A 24233-nucleotide genomic window follows, 5' to 3' on the forward strand; every position below is an offset into this window, starting at 1 on the left:
CAAATAAAAGCAAAATACTAAGACAGACAAGCATTTAAGTGTTACCCCGTACTCTGAAAGGATGGGACTTGTGAGCTCAAATTCTGGCTCGACTATTATTAGCTGAGAGAAAACAGACAGGATGCCTCGTTTTTCTATATACCATGCTCCTTATCTAAGAAATGGGGATGATAATTGTATTAGTCAGGGTTCTCCAGAGGAATAGAACACATTAAGTGAACTCGTTAGATCAGCGCACACCAAAATAGCAACAGCAGCTGTCTCTCACCTGAGAGGCTGAGAACCCAGTCATTGTCCAGTCCTTGAGGCTGGATGCCTGAGGGGTCCCGGAGTGGCACCTCACACCTAGACAGTCCACAGAAAGCTGGTGTCTTTAGTCGACCCTGGGAACACTGCAACAACAGTAGATCAACTCGGGGCAAGAGGAAAGACCAAGTGAGAAAGAAGCAAATAAGCTTCCTTCTGTCAAGGCCTTTATTCCTGGGCTTCTACTAGAATGGGCCATCCACATTTTTGGTGGGTCTTCCCACATCAGTTAAGGTGATCAGGCCAAGTCTGCAACTGAGACTCCTTTTTCAGGTGATTCTAATGTGTGGCAAACTGACATTAAACCAACAGTTAAAATAATCTAAGTAGATTAGGTTATTCTAAGAGTCAAAGTACATTAATCTGCATAGAGCATAGCGTGGTACGTGTGGCATGTGGCTGGCATACAATTCCTATTAGGCAAGCGTAGTCTATTATTGTTTAAAATTCTTCTGGAATTGCCTGTTGTTACTCTTAGAAAATAGGAATAGGGCTGGAGAGCTGGATCAGCAGTTAAGAGCACTGGCTGCTCTTTCAGAGGTCCTGAGTTCAATTCCCAGCAACCACATGGTAGCTCACAACTGTCTGTAATGAGATCTGGTACGCTCTTCTGGCCTGCAGACAGAACACTGTATACATAATAAATAAATAAATCTTTTTAAAAAAATAAAATAGGAATAAATAAGACATATACTTATTTAAAAAGAAGAAAACAGAATTATTTTAGATATGAACTTAGAAATAAATAAAAGCTTGGGATGGCTCAGTGACAAAGCACTTACTTAGGTTGTACAAGGGTCCTGGTTTTGATGAGCAGTGGTTCTCAATCTTCCTAATTCTGAGAACTTTCATACAATTCCTCATGTTATGGTGACCCCCCCAACCATAAAATAATTTTGCTGCTACTCCGTGACTGTAATTTTGCTGCTGTTATGAATTGTACTGTAAATATCTGATAGCAACCCCTACGGGGGCCAGGACCCACAGGTTGAGAACCACTAGGTTAGAGGAATGAATAGGGAATCACAATATTACAAAAAACATAGCACTCAGGAACAACAGCCAGTCGTGGTGGCTCATGCCTATAACCCCACATGCAGATGGTGAGGCAGAAGGATCATCCTGAATCTGAGACCAGCTAGAGCTGCAGGGTGAAACCCTGTCTCAAACAACCAAAGAGAGAAAGGGAAAGGAAATACTGTTTCTGTTCTCAGATGTCCGCAGAAGTCCAGTCTTTACATTTGAAAAACAATATAAAAAATGATTCAGAAGAAGGAATTTCAGAAAATAACAGGAAAAAAGAAAGTGTTGGGAGAGTGATGAAGGATGGTGTTGCCCTGGCAAACATGAGAACCAGGATGCTGGCACAACCAGGGCCATACAAACAAAAGAGATAGACAAACACACCCGAGATCACAAAAGAAAACAGTGCCTAAATATGGCCCCTGAAATCAGCAACCAGGGACTAGATCCCTCAGTTACTATGCAGCCTGGGAAAATTGGCAGGCACCTCTCCCCTGCCTTGGTCCTGGCAGCTGTACGCACTGCGGGTGTATCAAAGCATTCAATGTCAAATTGTAACTAAAACTATAAAGCTGCTAGAATAAAACAGTGGGAAAGAGGCTCATGGGCTTGGACACAGCTCTTCTCAGCAAAAACACCAAGAGGAAACCAATTTATACATAAGATTGAAGATTTCATTACATAGATGTGTTTAAATTCTTTCATGTCAAAAGACACCAAATAAACAAGATTAAAGACAAACTATAAACTGATCAAAAGATTTGTGAGGTGTATGACAAGAGCTGTTAATTTGCAAATCCAACAATGTCAAACTAATGAAAGAATGGTCAAAGTTCTCTACGATTAACACAAATGGCTTGGAAACAAAACTTAACTCAGAAATGCTCACAGAAATTATAATGAACAGTCTGAAGAGACAACCCAGCAGTTGGAAGAGCTCTGCAGAAGACCCAAGTTCAATTCCCAGGACTCATGGCAGGCATCTCAAAGCCATCTGTAGCTCCAGGGGATTCAATGGCCTCTTCTGGCCTCCATAGGCATCTGCACTCACTCACACACACACACACACACACACACACACACACACACACACACACACACACACCTTTTTAAAAGTAAAAATAAAATATTTTCAAAGAAATTATTATTAAAACCACCATAAGGCAGCCTTCTATACAAGTTGACAAAAATATGATAAAATAATCATGTAATCACAAGTAGAGAGGTTCCAGGCACTTCGATCTTGAGCTGCTGAGAATTAAGTAACTAAAACCTTGTCCCCAGAGAATCTAATTGCAACTGCATTAATGACAGTGTGTGGCGTTCACTGACTGTAGTAAGCATCACTGATACTGGTGCTGTTTCCTCAGTAGTGGATATTGGACCAGGATTGGTGATGAACACCTTCATTCTAGCACTCAGGGGGCAGAGGGAGGATGATGGTTGTGAGTTTGTATTATTGCCCTATATGACATAAATTATTATAACTAAAAAGTATTCATTAATCTCTGGTCATGGGTCTTTTTAAGGATTGCAGACACACAATGTTGCTCCCAACTTTACAAGGATGTTGAGAAGTGGGCAGCGAGTGCTTTTCCTACTGAGCCATCTCCCCAGCCTTCTGAAGGCTCCTTACAAAAGGACCTCAGGCATTTTCTTCATCCTTAGAGCATTTGAAATTCCTGGTAATCTTTTCTGTAGCAAGCTTTCTTATCCGACTATCTTTAAATCACCAGCCCCCAAATAGTGACATGAAGACTTATTAATTATGAAAGCTTAGCCTTTGCTTAGGCTTGTCTTCAAATAGTTCTTATAACTTATATTAATCTGTGTTCTGCCACATGGTGTTACCTCATCTCTACAATTCTCATTCTTCTTCCTCCAAATCTAGCTGGCAACTCCAGCTTTCTTCTTCCCAACATCTTCTGTCTCCCCAGAAATCCCACCTATTAGCTATTGGCCATTCAGCTCTTTATTACACCAATAACAACAACACATCTTCGACAGTGTACAAATACCCCACAACATTTCCCCCTTTTGTCTAAATAAAAAGGAAAGGTTTTAACTCTAGCACAGTAAAATGATATACAATAAGAACACTTATCAGGTAAATAAAAAAGGGAAGGTTTTAAACATAGCAAAGTAAAACTATGTGCAATAAGAGCAATTATCAAGTAAGAATTATATTCTCAAAGTCCAGTCTATTTGCATTTGGCAAAATCAGAGAAAACACTCAGCTATCTATTCTATGCTGGTGAGTTCAAAGTTTTATACCTACACCATTTTTTATAATAACTTGTATTGCCCTCCTAAAATATCTTTTTAGACCTTTAAACATCCTTTTAGATAAACAACTTAAGATTTTATGTTTTTTAACCTTATAAACTTTGTATCTCTTATATAAATTTCTTTTCTGAATTTGGTAACAAAAAATGGTATAATTATCTAGTCTTCAACCCCATCAAAGACCCAAGAAGGAAAAAATATTACCTGAATAAACAGGAAATACAGAGAAAACAGCTTCCAAAACTACAGAAACAGTCTGAACAGTCACCCAAGTTTCCTCTGTAACATTGAGGTATCTGTCTTTGGCCTACAGGCCTAGAATATCTGACAGATTTTTCTGTGAAGCACAAATTTTGAGGGACTGTCTTGCCTTGTCTTGGCAAAGTTTGACAGTCGTCTTCTTTTGTGTCCTGCTTGTCCAATTTGGACAGCATACTGTGAGCAGTTGAGGCAAAAATAGCTAGCTTTGCCACAATAAAAGCAAACTCCATATGTTTGTTCTTCCATGCCCATCATCCTTTTTTGAGGTAAATTGATGCTGCCAGGAGCAGACATATCTCATTGTCATTAAAGCCTTACATTATTAAAGCACTTTAAATGCCATATTCTGTGTCTCTGAAGTGTTTGAAGACCATCTATTTATTAAAATAAAAACTTTCCCTTTTTATTTAGATAATGCCTGATACTTGTTCTTATTGTATATTATTTTACTGTGTTAGAGTTAAAAGCTTTCCTTTTAATTTAGACAATGAGGGGAATGCTGTGGGATATTTGTACACTGTGTAAAGCTGTGTTGCTCTGATTGGTATAATAAAGAGCTGAATGGCCAATAGCTAGGCAGGAGAGAATAGGCAGGATTTCCAGGGGGAAAGAGGATGCTGGGAAGAGGAAAGGTAGAGTCACCAGCCAGACAAGACAAATGTAGCAAGTTTTCTTGTTACAATATCTTTGTATCACCAGCCCTCAAATAATGACACAAAGGCATATTATTAACTATGAAAGCTCAGTCTTAGCTTAGGTGTCTTTTCCACTAGTTCTTACATTCTGTCACATGGTGTCGCCTCATCTCCATACTGCTTCCTCTGCCTTTCTTCTGTCCAGGATCCTCTTTCTCCCTGGAAATTCCACCTATTCAGTTCTGCATAGCTGTTGATCATTCAGATCTTTATTACACCAATCACCGCAATACATCTTCACACAGTGTACAAATATCCCACAACACTTTTCACTCAATAGTCCTGTATATTTTCCTTGGAGATCATTCATTTCATTCCTGCCAAACCAATTGCCATAAAATTAAGTTGAGGCTCCTTGGGGTGGTGTCAGTCTTGACTCCCATTTCCTGCATGCACACTAGGTTTTTGTGTGATTTTTTCTTCCTTACCTCTGGGCCTAAACTAACAGGTCAATTGCTATATTGAGCTGACAGCCTCTCCGGAGCTATCTCTTACACTCACTCACTAATTACCTCATTTTCTAATTTACCAATTTTTCAGTTATTTGTTTTTATACTTCTGCTTTCCTAAGATGTGCAAATTTTTCCTTAAAAACAGATTTCATTTTTAGTGCAGTTTTAGGCTCAGAGCAGAACTGATTGCAAAGTGCAGTTTCTTTTTATTGTATCCTTGAGTCTTTTTATCTAATCAAGCACTTAACAGAAAACAGAGAGTTCAGACTTTGCTACATCTATGGTTTTGAAGTCATAGTTTATTAGAGTTATTTTGTAGATATTCAATCTAGAGTTAAACATTTTGTTTCCTGTTCTGTTTAAAAAAGTGGCCTACAGGGGAGCTTGCGGTTTGGTTTGGAAGAGTTTAGGAATTTATTTCTTTCATATTTTTTGTTATTAGCTACGAGGCAGATTGGCAAAGACCGTGGTATTTTTCTTCTTTAAGGAACATGGGCAATTTTGTTGCAGCTTAATTGTAAAGTGTCCTCAGGTGCCAGAGATACTTCTGAGAGCATCTGTGTCACAGGGATGTGTGCATCCTTCAGATCTGACCACTGGGTCATGTCACTCAACGCTCCTCTTTCTCATTCTTTGTTTCCTGCTTGGTTCCTATAGAAGAGTCTTAAAGTCTTCCATTTCAGTTTTATTTCCATTTTTTTCTTGAATGCCTCAAGATTTCACTTTATATATTCCAATGAAAATGTATCAGCAAGTGAAGATAACAACAATTTTATGTCTATATCCTTTGAGCTAACAAAGTCTCTGACATTGTAACAATGTCTTTTAAAAAAGAGCATCTTGAAAGTCTTTCAAAAATAAACATTGTCTACACTATCAGAAAAAAATGACAGTAAGCCTGACCTGATGATGTATGTCTGTAATCCTAGCTGCTTAAAAGCCAGAGGCATAAGATTTCAAGCTCCAGGTCATTCTGGACAATTTAGTGAGACCGTGACTCAAAATAAAAAGTAAAAAGAGGATTAAGGATATGATTCAGTGGCAGGGGACTTGCCCAGCATGTGTGAGGCCCTGGGTTAATCCTTAGTATTGCAAATATATATAAATAAGTGCAAGTTCAGGAATATAGCACAGTTAGTAGAACATGGGTGAGACCTTGCTTGGTTCAACCCCTCATCACCATCATCATCATCATCATAAATGGGACATACTGGTTCTTGTAACACATTTCAGCCCCAGCTTTTGCTAGCATTAAAAGAAATGGATTTCATTGGATGAGCATGTTTGTGTACCTTGTGTGTGTTTATCAGGAAACATACATAGGGGTCAGCAGATAGCTCTCAGGAGTTTGTTCTCTCCACCTTCCCACAGATTCCAGGGATCACACCCAGATTATCCGGTTTGTGCATCAAGGTTTTACATGCTGGGCCATCTTGCCTGTGACATTTTCTTTTTTCAAGACAGGATCTCACTGAGTAACTCCAGCTGGCCTGGAACTCACTGTGCAAACCAGGCTGGTCTCGAACTCATATATCTGCCTGCCTCTGCCTCCTCCCAAGTACTGGACTAAAGGAGTGTGCCACCACATCTGGCCCATTGTGACGTTGTTCTATTCTCATTCCCTCCTTGCTGGTCTCATTTCCCCAAGTAGCTTGAGCCAGCAGCCCCAATGACATCACCGAGAGCCTCCTTTCTCTCCTAATTTTTTTTTATTCTTTTCAGGGCCCACCTGAAGATACTCAGCTAGAAGTGAGTACTGTTGGGAGAACAGGTTCAGAAAATGGACGAAGGAAACCCCTTCACCGCCTTCTTCAGCCTGGTTCATGCCTTTTCCTTGGTACTCTTTGAGACTCATATTTTAGCCTGCTTCCTTTTAGCTTCAGTTTTCATTCTACTGGCCATATCTGCCCTTCCCATCCCTCAGATGTCACTATACCCTTCTGAACTCATTCTGAAGCTGGGTTCCCCACCCCCATCCACCCTGAAGGATGATAGGCCCATAGTCACTCTCTCATACTGTCCTGCAGTAAACACTACTGGCTACATTAAAATGTAAGTAACAGCTCTGTGATCACGTGCCCATCACCCAGCCCCTGTGTGTTTCTGTGACCTTCCAGCTCTTCCTTCCACCTACTGCCAAGAAGTCACCATTTCTGCATCTATCATTTTATTTTAATTTGTGCTTTCTTTTAATCACTTTTCCCTTTGTTTTGAAATTGGGGTCTCATTCTTAGCCCATGGGGGCTGGGCTGAAACTTATTACACCCTTGATGGCTTACAATTCACAAAACATCCTCCTGACTCAGTTTCCCAAATTCTGGTGTGATGGGGGAAGTCCTTATGTGTATATGCTGTCTTATTGGTTGATGAATAAAGCACTGTTGGCCAATAGGGAAGCAAGATAGGTGGAAATAGGAGAGAAGGAGGATTCTGAGGAATGTAGTCAAGAAGAGGGTTGCCATGTGATCTCTGAGCAGGAGAGGATGCACCAGAAGGGTGTCCTTGGAAAGACAAGTCCTTATAGAAATATATATTAGTAGTCATGGGTTAATACTACTATAAGACAGAGCTAGCCAATGAGAATCCAAGAAAGCTGAGAACCAAAGGTCCACACGCTGCTCTCCAGGCAGAAACCAAAACCCAAAGAGAAAGAGTCTCCTCCCCCTAGCTCTCCCCCTATCCCCGTACATTCTACATACCTGTGACCACGCCCAAACTTATGGCAGCAGCATCCTTGATGTCTGCATCCTCATGGCAGCAAAGCTTCTCCAGTCCTGACAATCAAAACTCTCTCTAGAATTGACATCCCATGTGTGGCAAGATTATCCCAGTTCAGGAACAACTGTGGAGGCACATAGGCAGGAACACATCAGGGTGTATACTTGCCCACGACTGGACCTGATGGGGAAAAAGAAAACCTTGTTGGTTTTGCCTTTTTAAGCCTCTGGAAAATGTGACTTGTGGCCATTTCCTGGGAACCCAGAGATGAACCTGGCCAGAATCCATCACCTTGCCAGTATTTAATTAAAGCTCGCTTCAAGTTGACTCAAAAATTGCAGAACTGGTCCCTTTCTTGCAATTTTCAGGACTAACAATAGTTTAAGTAACGTTTTCTGAACCTTCCACACATGTTCAAACCTTCTGGGAATCACTTTTAAATTAACACTTACATATGTAGAGCTACAACTTTTATCTTTATGTACCTGTCCATTACTGGGGACACCAGTAACATTCTAGCATCAGTTAAAATAAATGAGACCATTAGGATGGACCCTAATCTAAAGAGACGGGTATCCTCATAAGAAAAGGAAACCAAGACATAGGCACACACAGAGAGATAGCCCTGTGAAAACATGAGGAAAAGATGGCCATCTAAAAGACATGACTCAGAACCAGCTCAGTCAGAAATGTCAGGGGGGAAATTCTCTAGGCCACTCAGCCTAGAATCATTTATTAGGTTGCAGCTTCTCACGTCAGTTTCTGGATTAATCCACTACCCTACACAGTACACACACCGGGGCCACTTAGTGCCTGTGTTTAGAATACATTGCTAGCCAGGTCAAATCAAGGCACAGTCACTGAACAAACAGAGAGAGAAAAAAGTCTCCATCCCTGAAAAAAAGCCTCCCCTGAGCCCAGCCAACCATCACCTAACCACAAAGCCAGGCTAAGAGGTGATCTGGTAGCTGCCAGTGCTCCCTAAAAAGTGCCTTAAAGTTGGGGTCCTGCTGCAGAGATTTCACTTCCCAGAGTCACATCACCATCATAATGCTTGGGGGCAGAATTCAACATTTTTCTCCTTCACTACCATGGCAACTCTCCTTCCCACACCAGCCTCCTGGGTCACTGAAGACAAGATTCTCACCTGCTCCCATGATAAGCAAGAGACTTTCTCCAACTCTTTTTCCATGACAAACTTGGAAATCCTAATGCTTATGCACCTTTAAAATGCATGTAGAGGCTAAGGAAGACAGCCCTGGATTAATCTACTTTAGATGCAAGCCTCAGTTTTAATCCCTGGCACCTAGGTAAAAACTGGGCATAAAGGGACAGACTGGTAATCCCTGGATAGTAGAGGCAGAGGCAGGAGGATCCTTGGGGTTAACTAGCCTTTGAGGCCAGAGTAACTGGTGGTCTTCAAGCCAATGAGGCATCTTGTCTCAAAAAATAAGGTGGAAGGACTGGAGTGATAGCTCTGTGGTTAAGAGCACGGGGTTCAGTTCTCAACACTCACATGGTACCTCACAACTGTCTATAATTCCAGGGATTCAACACCCTCTTCTGGTCTCCGCAGGCTACACACACACACACACACACACACACACACTCAGGCACAAGACTACCCATGAAATAAATTCAATAAATAAGGTGAAAAGCAATTAAGGAAAACATGGGCATCAGCTTCTGGCCTACACACACACACACACACACACACACACACACACACACACACAAATAAATAAAAACCAAATGTATTGAAGTGGGTTTTCCTGTTACTCCACAGATAAATGGCAAACAGGGACAGGGACAGCATCTCCCTGCAGGGCGACTCCATCACACCGGGTCCTGCTCCACAAGCAAGGTTCTGCAGAGGTACCTTCTTTCTCTCCTCTCACCTTCCTGTCTTTTCCAGTCAATAACTCCTGGAGCACAAAGAGGGATTCGTACCAGCTCACTGGCTTGCTATGAATCACCTGGAGTGCTGCATTTTAGAACCCAATTTTTAAAACTCACTTACACTTCAGAGGAGAAAAATAGCAACATTACTGGAAGGCTCAATTAAATTATCCCAGGTTAACGTCTCCATGAATAACTGCAAACACACGGCCACTGGATACACTAGGAAGCTGTTTCCTTTGCAGATCTATGGTCTATTTTGTGAGCACATTAAAATATATATTTCTAATAGAAAAAATGTTTACTCCCTTTTAGAGCAAGTGAGTGCCTATCATTCCCAGGACAATGGCTTCCTGAGAGCCACAATAGCTTTTATCTCTTTAAGCCCCAAAGGACACTGGGTAAATCTCTCACTTGGGTTAACTTTGCTGAATATATTTAACTGGTAAATTATTTGCCTTCCCAACTGGAAGAGCCAATATACATTTATGTCCTAGGAATGGTTTGTTTTACTAACTTTATGAGTGAAGACCTCAATAGTAGCAAAGCCAAGGGACATTTAATTAAGTTATATTTGCTTTTTCATGATCTTAGGCTCAAGCTTATAAATCAAGAATCAATGAGTACTTAATTTCCTCTTATAGCATTAAAAGTAATTGCTTCATAAATTCTCTTTAGTAATCCAAATATTTGCACACAGTGCAGCACAAAGAGAAGTTGTCTCACTGATGAGAGCCCAACTTTTATTTTATTAGAATAAAATGGAGCTGGCTTATTTTATAGCTTGTGATTTTCCTGGCTGCCTCAAATTCCTTTTTGAAGCAGACAGGATATAAATTTAAAATAAATACAATTATGACTTTGCTTGAGGAGAAAAAAAGCAAGGCTACTTATTTAAAATGTAAAAAGAAGTCACAGTTGTACATATATTTCGACCTAGCAGAATATGAACATAACAGCTACATTTTCCTCCCCACCAGACAATAAAAAACTATTTTGAAGACTGATTTTACCTTTATTTCACCTGTATATTTTAATTGGGGGTAGGGAGAACCAAAATAAAAGTCTTAATAGTTCTGGTGAAATGGTTTAATCAGTAAAGTACTATGGAAGCTTGAGGAACGGAGTTCAGATCCCCCCGGGCTCACCCTGAAAGCCAGCTACAGTGGCTTTCATCCCAACATTAGGAAGTGAAGACAGGAAGATTCCTGGGGTGCAGTGGCCCGTCAGTCTAGACGAATTGGCAAGCTCTGAGACTATCTCAAAATAAAGGTAGACAGGAGTTGAGGAAGACTCTAATGCTGACCTCTGACTATTCCACCCACGCGCGCGCGCGCGCGCGCACGCACACACACACACACACACACACACACACACAAAACAAACAAATATAAATAGATTGTTTTCCGTTGCATCTCCGTAGATGATTGCCAAGTTGGACCTGCCACAGAGGCTGGAAGCATCCGCAGGCTTTAACCCTCTGTTCATATCTCCCCAAATTTAAACACCACACTGGGGGTTACAAAACTCATTTACAGTCCCTGACTTTGTATGAGCCAAAGACCACTTTTCTCTTGTTGCCAACAAAAACCAAGGTGAGGAAGCATCAGAGCTTATGGTCACGTGCTGCCTGGGGTGGAGTGGGAGGAGCCCAAGCTTTCGAGCTTTCTGGGGTCCAGAACAGAGCCAGGACTGCTCCACGGCAACTGCAGTCTGCACGAAGTGGCTAGCACATACTGTATGCCAGAAATTCAGCCAGTACTATAAAATAGAATGTGCAAGAAAGCCAGTGTTCCTGCAAGCAGGAGGCAGCATGGATAACCCTGAACCACACCGCAATAAGTGGAAGAGACCAGTCACAGAAAATCCTGTGTTGAGGCTGGGTGTGGTGGTGTACAACTTTTAATACCAGGACTCAGGAGGCAGAGGCAAGAGGATGGTGAGTTCAGAACCAGCCTGAACCACATAATGACACTGTATCTTCAAAGAATATGTTATATGACTCCTTCTACATGAAATAACCACAGAGGAACCCAGAGGAACAGAAAGTAGACTGGGGACACCAGGGGCTGTGGCACAGAGAAATTGGGGGTGTGCAGAGTCTTTGGAAGGTAATGAAAATATTCTAAAATTGATTGTGGCGGTGCATGAATATGTCTCTGAAAAAAATGTGTTGGAGTCACTTAACATTTAAATGGGAATATTGTATGGTGTGTGGATTGCATTTCAATAAAGCTGTTTTTAAAGATATATATTGTACTTGTACACCCAGCCCAAAATCCATGGCTAAGGAGGTCCTGGTCTCTAGGTGAGAACTTATTGTCACAGAGCTACGTTGTCATGGCTCCAAACTACTTTCCAAATGCCTGTTTATAATCACAGACAAACACTACTCTCGACCTTAATCAAAGGAGCCTCTCTTTGTGTAAACAGTGGTGGATGCAGGCACTCATAGCTGCTCTGGTACTAAGAATAAAAAACAGTCTGAGCTGAGCCCTAAACGGGACATTTGTACCATCCTTTAAGGACTCAGGGGACATCATGGAAGAAGGGACGGAAAGAGCATACGAGCCAAAAGGCAGAGTGAGGTGCTACAAAATGCCATGTCCTAGCTGACCTGGACTAGCAAATGGTTCTTCAAAGACAAGTTCCTGAGAGGAAGGAGCAGAGGACCAGAATAATAAGGAAGACAGGAAAGCTGGGGTCAGAGGGTCTTGCATGAGCTATGTCTTAGGCCAGCAAGTTTGCTTGGAAGTAAAGCATCTTATAGATGGTCTGCAGGTGGAAAACGGAACAGTCAGCAGAAAGTTATCATACAAGGGGCCAAGCTAACCAAGCAATGCTGCACAGAGGGAACACAGGATTGTCTCCAGTGTATCAGAAACCACGTGCTCAGTGGTCTCCAGACTGATAACACCAGTCCCTTCAGTGAGGAAAAGGCAGGTTTCCAGGAACCAAAACCTTAACCCCTTGAGGCCCTGACCCCAGACACACAGCAGACATTGCCAAGTCTGCCCCTGGGGAAGGAAACAGAATTAGTGTTCCCTTTGTTCTTTCACGGAGACTCTGAGAAAGCCTTGGATAGGCCTCCCTCCCTACTGGGTGTGACACAGCTATTGCAATCGCCTGAGGTTGTTTTCACTGCCCTGCACAAGGCTGGGCCTGGCACCAGTCAATTATGGACTGGGGAGGGACTCTGCTGAGCTATTGACTACTAGTAGATTCTGGGGGAGCAGCGCTCACCGTCTTTTGTGGTGTACCCGCAAGTGAGCACACCAGCCTTCGTTGGGTAGCTCCAAACATCAGGTAACACAGACAGCCCCGGTTAAACTCAAGGGGTCACAAAACAAAACAAGACAAAGAAAGACCTGTAGGGAAGAGAAGAGTGATTGACAGGGGGGAGGAGATAGAAGAGGACCAGGTATGAAAGTAACCAGAATGCATTATACACAAATAGGACATTGCCAAAGAAGAAAATTAAGAAAAATTATATTTTAAAAAGGCATCTAGTTTCACAGGGCATATTTTAAATAGTTAAGTACATCTGTGTTTAAAAAGAAAATAGATACAGCACTTTAGAAGCCTTTCTCTTGAGGAGCTAGATGCTGGGGTTTGGTCCTGGTGTCCCAGCCCACTGGTGCCTCTGTCAATGTCACCCAAAGGCAAAACTTGCCTTCACCCTGAGGACAGTTCAGTGGGGAATAGGGGATCCACAAAGGGTCCCAGCCTCTTACCCTGCCACTCCTCAGAATCCCCCTTATTCCTAATAAGGATGAGGGTATGGACCAGGGTATGTGCTGGTCAATTAAGCAGGACTGGAAAGTTACTATCCTTCATTCAGACGCCAATCTCTTTAGGACCAGCATGGTAACCTCAGGGGTAGGGCTGTGCTCACAGGTCCTCAGAATGGCATTCTCACCAGGACGGATACCCTCTAGCTCTCTGGGACACTGTTACCCTCTGTGCTGGTTGTGTTTGACAGCTTAACACTACCTAGGGTCACCTGAGAAAAGGAAACGTGAGTTGAGAAATTGCCCCCATCAGGTCACCTGTGGGCGTGCCTGTAGAGCATTTTCTTGGTTGATGCTTGATGTGGGAAATCCCAGTCCACTATGGGCAGTGCCGTCCTTGAGCAGGTAATGTAAAGCAGACAGAGAGACCATAGAAAGCCAGGCAGTGAGCAGTGTGCCCATGGTCTCTGATTCAGTTCCTGCCTTAGCGTCCCTGCATGATGCACTGTAACCAGGAAACCAAATAAACCCTTTCCTCCCCAAGTTGCTTTTGGTTGTGGTGTTTATCACAGCAACAGAAAACAAACTAGGACACCCTCTGACTCCTCCTCCAGAACAGCTGGATGACCCCCACCTTCAAAAACTCCCCAGAGCTGTCCTTCAAGGTTGGCTAGCTCAGCCAAACCACAGTTGAAATGACCTCATTCCAGAAAAATAGCAGCAGAAAAACCACCCGTGTACTTGTTCTGCAGTGGTGAAGACAGCTCTTCATGCCTCCTGATCGGTGTTCATGCTGCCTGCTGCCTGGTTTGTGCCCCACTATGACATCCACAGCACCCGTCTCTGTAGGTCCAGTTTGAGGTCTCCTTTGTCACACACTGACAAGTAATTCTCCCTGGGTTCTCTTACAAACTGAAGCTGTAAGCTCAGCCTTGTGACAAGGCCAGACTTTTCCAAGCCTGGTGCTCCAGCTGGGCGAAGTCCTGGATGGCTGCAGCATCCTCCTGTCATCCCCAGCACCAGGCCCTGAGCCCATGAACTTGCCACCCTGCTGGATTCCTAAGACTTGAAATGAGTTCAGTCATTTAACAAGCAGAGACTTGGATGGGGCTCATGCAGGCAGTGCCTCTCCTAAAGGCCTGAAAGAAAAAAGCAAGCATGTTCCTTAGTGATATCAAATGAGACAAAGGAAGGAAGGAACCGCCCGAGGTCACAGGCAACTAGCGGAGTGGAAGAGTTCCATTGGAGCGCGATGGGATAATCAAGATTTATTTTTTTAAATGCTGTTATTAAATAAACATTACAGAAACTTCTGCATTGCCAACTTATTTTTATAGCTTAAGGCATGAAAACCCACATTAGTATGTTGAATTACAAAGATTCAACAAAGATGTGCTAGCTGACAGCACATCAAATTATTTGCAAATATTCTCTGAAACAGTAGCCTTGAAGGATGCCAGCCCCGTTCAGTGTAACCTTATCAGGAGATGAGGAAGAGCTGCTGACGCCGTTTCCTTCTAGCAACCTCCACAGCCCTGGTTCAGCAAGGAGTACAGTGCACGCACACACCCCACCCCCAGCCCCACCCCCCACAAAGCCCCATGCCGTTTCTTGAGCATTGGCATCTGTATTCCTCACTTACAGAAGATATGTGGGAAGTTCCCTGATCACATGTAAGAGCCTTACCACCCTCCAGTCTGCAGTGGCATAGTTCTGCGAAAATCATATAATTTCTTCACCAGAGTGTCTTTTAACTGACAGGGAAAAGCAAAGTCAAAGGAAAATGGAGTTTCAGGTGGTGTCCATTCCCCATGTGACACAAACATCTGGGTAACGGGCTTTAGGACCTAGTACAAAAGAGTAAAACTGATTCCCCCAAGGGAATAGTTTTTGTTTTATAACCAACATATCTGCTTGCAAATGCTTCAGTTGTTCTTTTTCCTCTGATATTTGACATTGTCTTCAAATCTTGCATACCTTCTTTTCCATTAAGAACAATTTTTCCTTGATGAACATCTACTTAGGCCCCTATTAAAAACCTGTGACGTGGTTGGGTGGCTTAAAAATCGTGTTTAGATGATTTAGCAAGGTTGGCACAACATCTAACTTCTAAAACCGCATTTGCCAAATATTTTTGCCATATCGAATTTGCTACACTACTGAGAAAGCTCTAATTGCTTGGCATAGATGGGGTCATGTTAAAATTAAGCAAAATTGATTGCCTTCAAAATAACCTTTTGTTTTCGCCTCCAAAGACCTGCTTTGCACATTTGGTTCAGGTAAGAACACATCGCTCATGTTGACATGAGCATCTTTCATGTCCTAAAAAGGCTCTCTGTTTTTCCGTTCTCCCATCAATAAAAACAAGCTCATATTTTGCCACTCCTCAGTGAACTCGAAGATTGCTTCTTAAGTGTCTACCTTGAGCCCAGGACTATGCTATTAAATGCAGCTGTGCCCCCTGCAGTGGGCTAAGTACCAACCACAGTGGAAAACCGTGCTAATGGGGAAAAGGGAAGAGTGTCCTGAGAGACTTCAGCCCAGTGTTCCTAGGTGATAAACATCTTCAAATGACTTCACAAATTAGAAAAAAAATCAAAACTGTCTCATTTAAATTGTCAGTCTGATATGTTCTCAGCAATATATTTTCAAAAGTAAATCTATGCAATTAGCATGGAAATGGCTGTGGTAAGAGATAAGAGGTATAGGATTCCTCCAAAGGAGTTTGTGAGTTCAGAAGACAAAGTCTATGGTTTACAATGAGATGAGTAATGATGAGCTACGTTCAGATCATTGCAGTAGAAGTTTATCAAGAGAGGAGAGAGGGCTGGGCACTTGGGAAGAAGAGGGTGGCTATAAGCACCAGGCCAGCCAGGTGTATGTAGCCCAAAAGAATGACAATAGGAGAAGAGGAAATGAGCTAACACACAGTGAACATCTACTACTTGCCATAGGTGTCACACATCTTAAAGTCTCAACTCAGACATGTGTGACTCACTGGCATCCTATGCCATAGCTGCCTCAATGAAGCAAGTGAGAAAACATATTTGCCACACAAAAGAGTTTAAAAAGGGCTTACTACTGAGTATCTCTCATCACACATCTCTTTGGAAGTTTTTAAGATTAGCATATATATATATATATTCTTCTCAGTTGAAATTTTGAAATTAAATGCACATAAGATTGCTTCTGCCCACTCCCGACATAATACATCGGAATCTGTCATGTTCTCAACATTAACGTGGATCAGTTATACTGGTCATCCTAACCGTAACTTTATTCTTGGAGAATCTAAGTCTCAGAGGTATCAAGTCACTTGCTCAAGACAACAAAGCTGGCGGGTTAGAGAGATAGGATTTGGAAGTCAGGTCTTTTGGGGTCTATTGGAATGACTGGATGGGTTTTGCTTTATTCTTGTGAGTATGCCACATCGTATTGACTACGTATCACACATTAAGACAACCTTGCATTCTTGGTCAGGTCCCACTCAGTTCTGATGTAAAAAAAATCCTTTTCCTAAAATTTCTTGATTTGCCTCACTAGTGCTCTGTCAGGACTTTTATATCTTCACTAACAAGAGATTCGGGGCATTTGTGATGTTTTTCTCTGTTTTCTCATCTGGGTGATACTGGCCTCTAGAGTGATTTGAGGATTCCTTCCCTTCAATGGCTAGAGGAACTTGTGGAGAACTGCTGGTAACCACTCTTTAGAATTTGCAGAACTTACCAGTGGGCTGTTCACTTGGGAAGTTTGATATTAGAAATTCAATCCTTTTATTTCTCACAGATTCTGTTTTCCTGAACTCAGTTTTGGTGGTTAACAGGCATTTCCCTCTTCTTCCAGAGCATCCACTGTGTCAGCTGTCCCAGGGCTCCTATCTCGTCCTTCTTACTAGGCAGTGGTACCCCTTTTCTGTCTACTTTAATGTCTGAATCTTCTCTCTCTCTTTAGGTCCATCATTTGTCTTACTTGTTCATTTTTACTTAGTTTTTCCTAATCTCTTATTTCTCTTCAATTAATGTATCTTATCCACTGCTAGCTTTAGATGTATTGCTCCTCTTCTTTCTAGAAATATTCTTTCTGCAATCATGAGTTTGGATATGATGTGGGTTTCTTCCCATTGATTCCAAGGACTTTTTCATTTATCTTGTGAATTTTGCTTTGGTTCTTTGACTATTTAGGAATGTATGGATTCCTGATTTTATTCCATTTTAGTTGGTGACTATATTTTGTTTGCTATCAACCCTCACAAACTTACAACACTATTTTTATGTTTGAATATATTGTCATTTTGCACCTAAGAAGATATGCACTTTGCTGTGATGTCAATGTCTTTAAGGTCAAGTTAGTTTACAGACCGCTCTAGTCTACAGTCTTGTGTGTTTTTGAGGTATTGTTGTCTCCAGCTAGTATTATTGAATCGGTCTATTTCTCCTTTCGATTCCTTCAGTCTTTATGTCATACATTTTAGAGGTCTGTTGCGAGAAGTATGCATGTTCATTATTAAGAGATATTCTTACTATCGTGACCCTTTATCTTTGTCACTTGCAAATTTTTTTCTTAAAGTATATTATTTTATCTTACAGTTTTTTAAAAAAAATTATGATGGTGTGAAAGCTAAATACATTCAATAGAATATGGACACTGATTGCAGAATTAGGCCAGAAAGAAGAGGGAATCAGATCCCTTGAAACTGGGTTCCAGACAGTTGTCAGCGGCCATGTGGATGCTGGGAATTCAACCCCAGTGCCCTGAAAGAGTAGCCAGCACACTTCATCGTTGATCATCTCTTCAGCCCCTACTTGTGTTTTTCTTTAATCTGAAATATTTCTCCCATAGACAGCATATAGCTAAGTAATTTTTATCCATTCTGCCCAATTTGACCATTTAGTTTGAATGCCTATTCCATGCAATTTACTATAATTTCTAACAAGCTAAGGTTCATGTCTGCCATTTTTCTATTTGCTTTACCTATGTCATGTCTCTTCTGATCCTCTGAGGTGTTGAACATTCCCATATATCACATTCTCCCTTTTCATAGTGTTGTTTTTCTAGTGCTTGCTTGCTTTGAGAGTTATAATTAATACCTTAATTTACAATAGTGTAATTCATACTAATAACAATTTAACATAAGTACTGCATAAACATTCTATTCCGATATAGTTCCTTTCTCTTCTTTGTAATTTATGATGTTATTTATGTACAAGTTACATTTTTATGCATTGTAGGTCAATTAACACAAATTTATGAGCACTGCTTTGTGAAGTTTTCTTTAAAACTGCACAGAAAAAAATACAGTGAAAGAGTCTATGCTTCACTTTGTTTATTTGTTTTGCTTTGATGTGGATTCAAGTTGCTGCCAGGGTCCTTTGTCTTAACTGACAAGGTTCACCTTAGTATTTCTTCGCAAACATCCTCTGTTTGTTTATCTGGGGGATATTTTAGTTTCCTCCCTTCATTTGGAGGATAATTTTGCTGGCTAGAATTCCCACTTAGTCTTTTCTCTTGATACTTGGACTCTGTCACTGTTGTCCTCGGGTCTCCACGGTCTCTGAGGAAATCAGGTACTATTCTGACAGAGAAGCCTTTGTGGACGATGGCTTTCATGATTTCCTTGCCAAAAAATAAATAAATAAAGATTCCCTTGTCAAACAGCTGAAAAGATGGCTCGGGGGTTAAGAACACTTGTTCTTGCAGAGGATCAGGTTTTGGTTCCCAGCACCCACACGGTAACTAACAACCATCTGTAACTCCAGTTCCAGGGGATTTGACACATTTTTCAATGTTCTCAGGCTCCTGAACTCATGTGGTGCACAGATGTGCTCTCCCTCCCTCCCTCCCTCCTTCCTTCTCCCTTCTCTCTCTCCCTCCCTCTCTCTCTTCCTCTCTCATATACCACACACAAAGTAGATACATACATGCATACATACATACATAATTTTTTCTGAGATTTCCTCATCCATAGTTCTAAACAGTTTGATCAGGAGCCATTTGTAAACAACACCCTTTGAGTTTATCTAAAAGTTCATGGAGTTTCTTGGATGTGTAATTTTCTATTGAGTTTGAATGATTTTTTTTGAGAATTTTTCTGGCCCATCTTCCTCTTTGTGCCTCTGGTATTACGTGTCTGTGTGTGTGTGTGTGTGTGTGTGTGTGTGTGTGTGTGTGTGTGTGTACCTGAGCATGTAATGCTATGATTCAAAGTCCACAAAACTCAAGGGCTTGTTTTTCTCCTTTCTTTTTCCCTTCTATCCTAATATTCACAAGTCCCATCTGTGAGTCTCAGCCACGGGCTTATTCACTCCTCAATTTCTAGCTAGTCCTTTTTCATACTTTCCAACTCTTTTTAAAATTCTTTGGTTTTTTGTTGTTGTTGTTTGGTGAGATGTTGTTCTTATACTTTTACTAAATTCTTCATGTATGTTCCATTTTGTTCTTTGAACATTCTAAACATATGATTCAAAGTTATCATCAAGTAGATTTAATCCCTGATTGTCCTCAGACACAGGTTCTGCTGACTTGACATCTTTGCCTCTGTGTATCAAACATCTGCTTGGTAGGTTTTGTGGGGTTTGTTGCTGAAAATCAAGATTTAAAGTAATAAAATGTTCCAGTTGTGGTGGTGCACACCTTTAATCCCTGCACTTGGGAGACAGAGGCAGGCAGAGTTCTGTGAGTTCAAGGCCAACCTGGTCTACATATTGAGTTCCAAGACATCCAGGATTATGTAGAGAGACCTGAAGGAAGAAAGAAGGAAGGAAGGAAGGAAGGAAGGAAGGAAGGAAGGAAGGAAGGAAGGAAGGAAGGAAGGAAGGAAGGAAGGAAGGGAGGGAGGGAGGGAGGGAGGGAGGGAGGGAGGGAGGGGGAAGGAAGGAAGGAAGGAAGGAAGGAAGGAAGGAAGAAAGGGAGGGAGGGAGGGAGGGAGGGAGGGAGGGAGGGAAGGAAGGAAGGAAGGAAGGAAGGAAGGAAGGAAGGAAGGAAGGAAGGAAGGAAGGAAGGAAGAAGAGCTGTTGTGTGTTGCTGTTGGGTGTTTTGTTTTGTTTGAGACAGGATCTGGCTATATTGTCCTGTCTGGCATGAAACTCACAGAGATCCGCCTGTTTCCCAGTGTTTCCATTTTTATTACTTTTTATTACTTTTCTGAAACAATGTTGTAACTGTCCTTTTGTGTGTGTGTTTGCTCAATTAATTCAGCAGTCAACTAATCAACAAAAATTTCCTGAGATGCTTGTATCCGGTGAGTCTGTCAGTCTTCACCAAGGGCTTTTTAGTTGTGTGGGGGGAGCAGGTTTGCCCATGAAGGCCAGAATAGATCCCATGGGGCTGCAGTTACAGGTGGTTGAAAGCCACCTGATGTAGGCACTGGGAACAAAACTCAGGTCATTTGGAAGAACAGCAACAACTCTTTACTCCTGAGTTGTTCCTCCATCCACAGCAAGGGCTTTTGTGTGCACTTTGGGCATTCCTTCGACTCTCAGCCAGGCAGTTTACAAACCTGTCTGCTTTCACAGAGCCTCAGTTGCCAAGGTTGCACATCCGGGGACCTCCTTGTTGTTTCCTAAGCAAATGCTCATCTCTACACCCACGCATGACCTCTTGGAGTCCTAAGAATTTCCCAGGGCTTTTCAAAGCTCCCTCTGAACTTCTCAGTTCCTAGATTTCTCTTTTAAGTTCTTTTGGTTTACACACTGTTTGCCCCAACTCTGCTCTGCCATCTTTTGAGAAGCTACACTCAACAATGGCCTGACTGTTTGTGGCAGCTATCCTTGAGGAAAGGGCTGTTCACACTGGGAAGATCTTCAAGCAGATAAATAAAGACCTCTTTGTGAGTGAGGTCTTCCAGGAAACCTTTGGAGCAACCCTACAGCAGCGGATCCCTGGGAATGTGACTCTGGGGAGCCTAGCGGTCTTGAGTCGCCGATGGCTGCCAGGCTGCTGGTGTTCACTGTGGTTAAAGGCCATCAGCTTTCCATGTTACTACTGCAGAACTGAGTTGGGGAGGATAACAGGACAAGATTTTCATCCAAGTTTCAGTCATTTTTTCCTCAATAAATTCTCACCATTTCCTGGAAGCCATTGTTTAGGTTTTTGAGCTTGGAAAATGTTAATTCTGACCATTTTCCCCAATGTTCTCATTGTTTCTTTAAAGGAAAGTACTTACTCCTTACTTACTGGCATCCCCTCCACCGAGGGATGCTTGAAGGTTTCCATCCTATGATGGACTCAATAGGAAAGTATGACTGAGTATGGTGGACAAAAAAGCTAGCAGTCTTCTGAGTCTACCCCAGGCACGATACTGTATTAGTCTACTTAGCTTTACTAGGACAAAATGCTTAAGACTGGGTAAGTTATACAAAAAAGTGATTTGTTCTGGCTAATGGTTCACATCCATAACTCATAGTTATCCTTGTTGACAGTGTACCAGGGTTGTTCAGGCCATCACTTAGAAAACCTATTAATCCATCTTCCAGTCTCTTTCAATCTTCTTATAAATATTCTAGTATATAATCATAGGATTCTACCATAATGATCCCAATCAATGACAATCAGCTCCCAAAGGCCCCATCTCTAAACACACTATAGTTGTATTAAATGTCTACCCTCTTAATAACTCACAATAGGGATCACATTTCAACACATGAACCTTGGGGGACACATGCTAACCATATCCAAACCCTAGCAGACCCATATTTCTTGTTCAACCTGTCTTGAACTTGGACACACTGTTAGGTACCGCACTGGCAGGTATAAAGAGTATCTTCCAGAAAGCACTTTACAGAAGCACAGCAGATCCTTTGCTTCATAACTCCAACCAGTTCTGATGGCAACTGGCTTAAAAATTCATCTTCCTCTATTTGATGACCGCCCATTCCTTGAGCATTCTTTATGTATGGGGTACCAGATAGCGTCTCCATTGTGGGCCTCCTTTTCTAGAGGATATGATATCACTAGCAGGTCTCACCAGCCACCAGACAGGGTAACAGCAGGGCAGGGAGATAACTCAAAAGACAGATTTTGGGTACAGTTTGGAGAAAAGGCAATGGGTATTCATGAGCCTTTGAAGGGCATTAGTCTTAATAAAAAGCTGACAGAAGGAGAAGAAATATGTTTGTTTTTCTAGATCTGTCAAAGATCAAAGGCTGAGTGGTCTAAACAACAGCATTTATCAGTTCTGGAGACCCAAGGTCAAGGTCTCAGTGAATTCGGTTTTTACTAAAACCTCTCTCCTTGACTGAGAGGTAGCCTTCTTTCTCTGTCTTCAAGTAGCTTTCCTTCTGGCACATGTTCTTGTTCTGTTCCTCTTTATTTAAAACTTGCAGTGAAAGCAACTTCAAGTTAAGGAAATGCTGGAAGGTGTAGAAGAAAATAAATCCTGAAATTGCAGCACCACTGCAAACTAGAAGGGAAATTTTGCTCATATCAAGTCCAGAAGAGATATTCAAGGACCCAAATGCCTTCCAGATCATGACCACCCTTCATTGGAGCATAGGTTTGTGTCTATGTGATACTTGGGTTGTGGTAAGATCCTGTGTGAAGGATTCATAGACCTCCCCCATGGCTTCCACATGCTTGGCTCCTGAGGGCAGAGGGGTACCACATGAAGACTTCATGACAACAGCTGAAAGGTACTTGAGTGGTCACAGAACATAAAATCTTCTCAGTTAGTGTCTATTTAGTATGAATTGATAGCTAAAGAAGGATGGAAAAGGTAGAGAGAAACCCAGGAAAACGAGCATATCCATAACACTCTTTGTCAATCTTTGTACCTTTACAACATACCTGACTCTTAAAAGCCACCTTCACACTACTCATTAAACATGAAGAAGTTGAGGTGGTACCTACCTAGAGTTTTCACCCCTATGAACTAATACTCATAGTACTGGCAGGTACTCTGCATGCTACCAAAGGAGAAAAGTAAACACAAGCCTGTCAATTTGCAAGAGTGACTTGCCTGCAAGACATGATGGTAAGACGGTGGCACAGACCAATATCTCATTTGACCCTCTCCGTGAGATGGAACTCATACCCAACTCTGCTTAGATGGCCACAAACGTCAGGGAAAATCAAACACTATTGTTCTGCTAAAGGAACATAGCATTAAAGTGGCTCCTAAGGACATTCTGTTATACTCCTAGATCAGGGCCTAGCTCAGTATCAACAGAGACGCTTCCTTTCACAGCAGGTCTTTCTCTTTCCCTCTCATCCCCGTCCCACCCCTTAATAAACCCTCTTGCATGAGATCTTTGCATGGTATGATTTCTGTGGCTTTTCTTGGCTCCTATCTGCCAAAGTACTCTTCCTTCTGCTGTTAAACCCTTTCTGCTGCTAAACCCTAACAAAAGGGACCTTTCAATTTTATTTGTTTGTAGGGTGCTTCGTTGTTAAGAGAGCAATTTGCTGTGTTTTATAGTTGTTACAGTGGAGGAAAAAAATCCCAGCACTTGAGAGGCAGAAGCAGGTGAATCCCTGTGAGTTCAAGGCCAGCCTGGTCTACGTAGTAAAACTGTCCAAAAGGAGAAGAGGGCGAAGGAATGGATGGGGAGATCTTTATTACTTGAAAATATTATAAAGTGACTATTTGTCTGAAATGGGGCAAGGAAATTTAAAGATCCACCAAGATACAGTTCCAAGACACACCCCCAACAGACAGAAAAGAATCTTGGATGTCAAAAACATGGAAGAGACAGAAACAAAAGGAAACAATTCCAATAACACAGACCCCTGAGGCGCCTGCATTTTAGAATTAGGAATCAATCCATTCACACTTGAGTCTATTGATTCATTAGTAATGGGCATTCAAGTTCCAGCCCGATGCTCTCTCAGGGTCCAGGCTAGGGGCTAGACAGCAGGTGGGTAGGGTT

General features: G+C 41.9%; 1 long non-coding RNA gene across 1 annotated transcript in view; it reads right to left on the reverse strand.

Annotated features, from left to right (window-relative positions):
• The window catches only part of LOC110341784, a 42151-nt gene extending 34249 nt beyond the window's left edge, over positions 1-7902 (reverse strand). The window contains exon 1 of the long non-coding RNA XR_002383786.2: positions 7723-7902. This is a non-coding gene — a long non-coding RNA (uncharacterized LOC110341784). The remainder of the gene's footprint in view (positions 1-7722) is intronic.
• Positions 7903-24233: the final 16331 nt, after the last annotated feature.

This window comes from Mesocricetus auratus, unplaced genomic scaffold, assembly GCF_017639785.1.
Source record: "Mesocricetus auratus isolate SY011 unplaced genomic scaffold, BCM_Maur_2.0 Super-Scaffold_4256, whole genome shotgun sequence".
Classification (NCBI taxonomy): domain Eukaryota; kingdom Metazoa; phylum Chordata; class Mammalia; order Rodentia; family Cricetidae; genus Mesocricetus; species Mesocricetus auratus.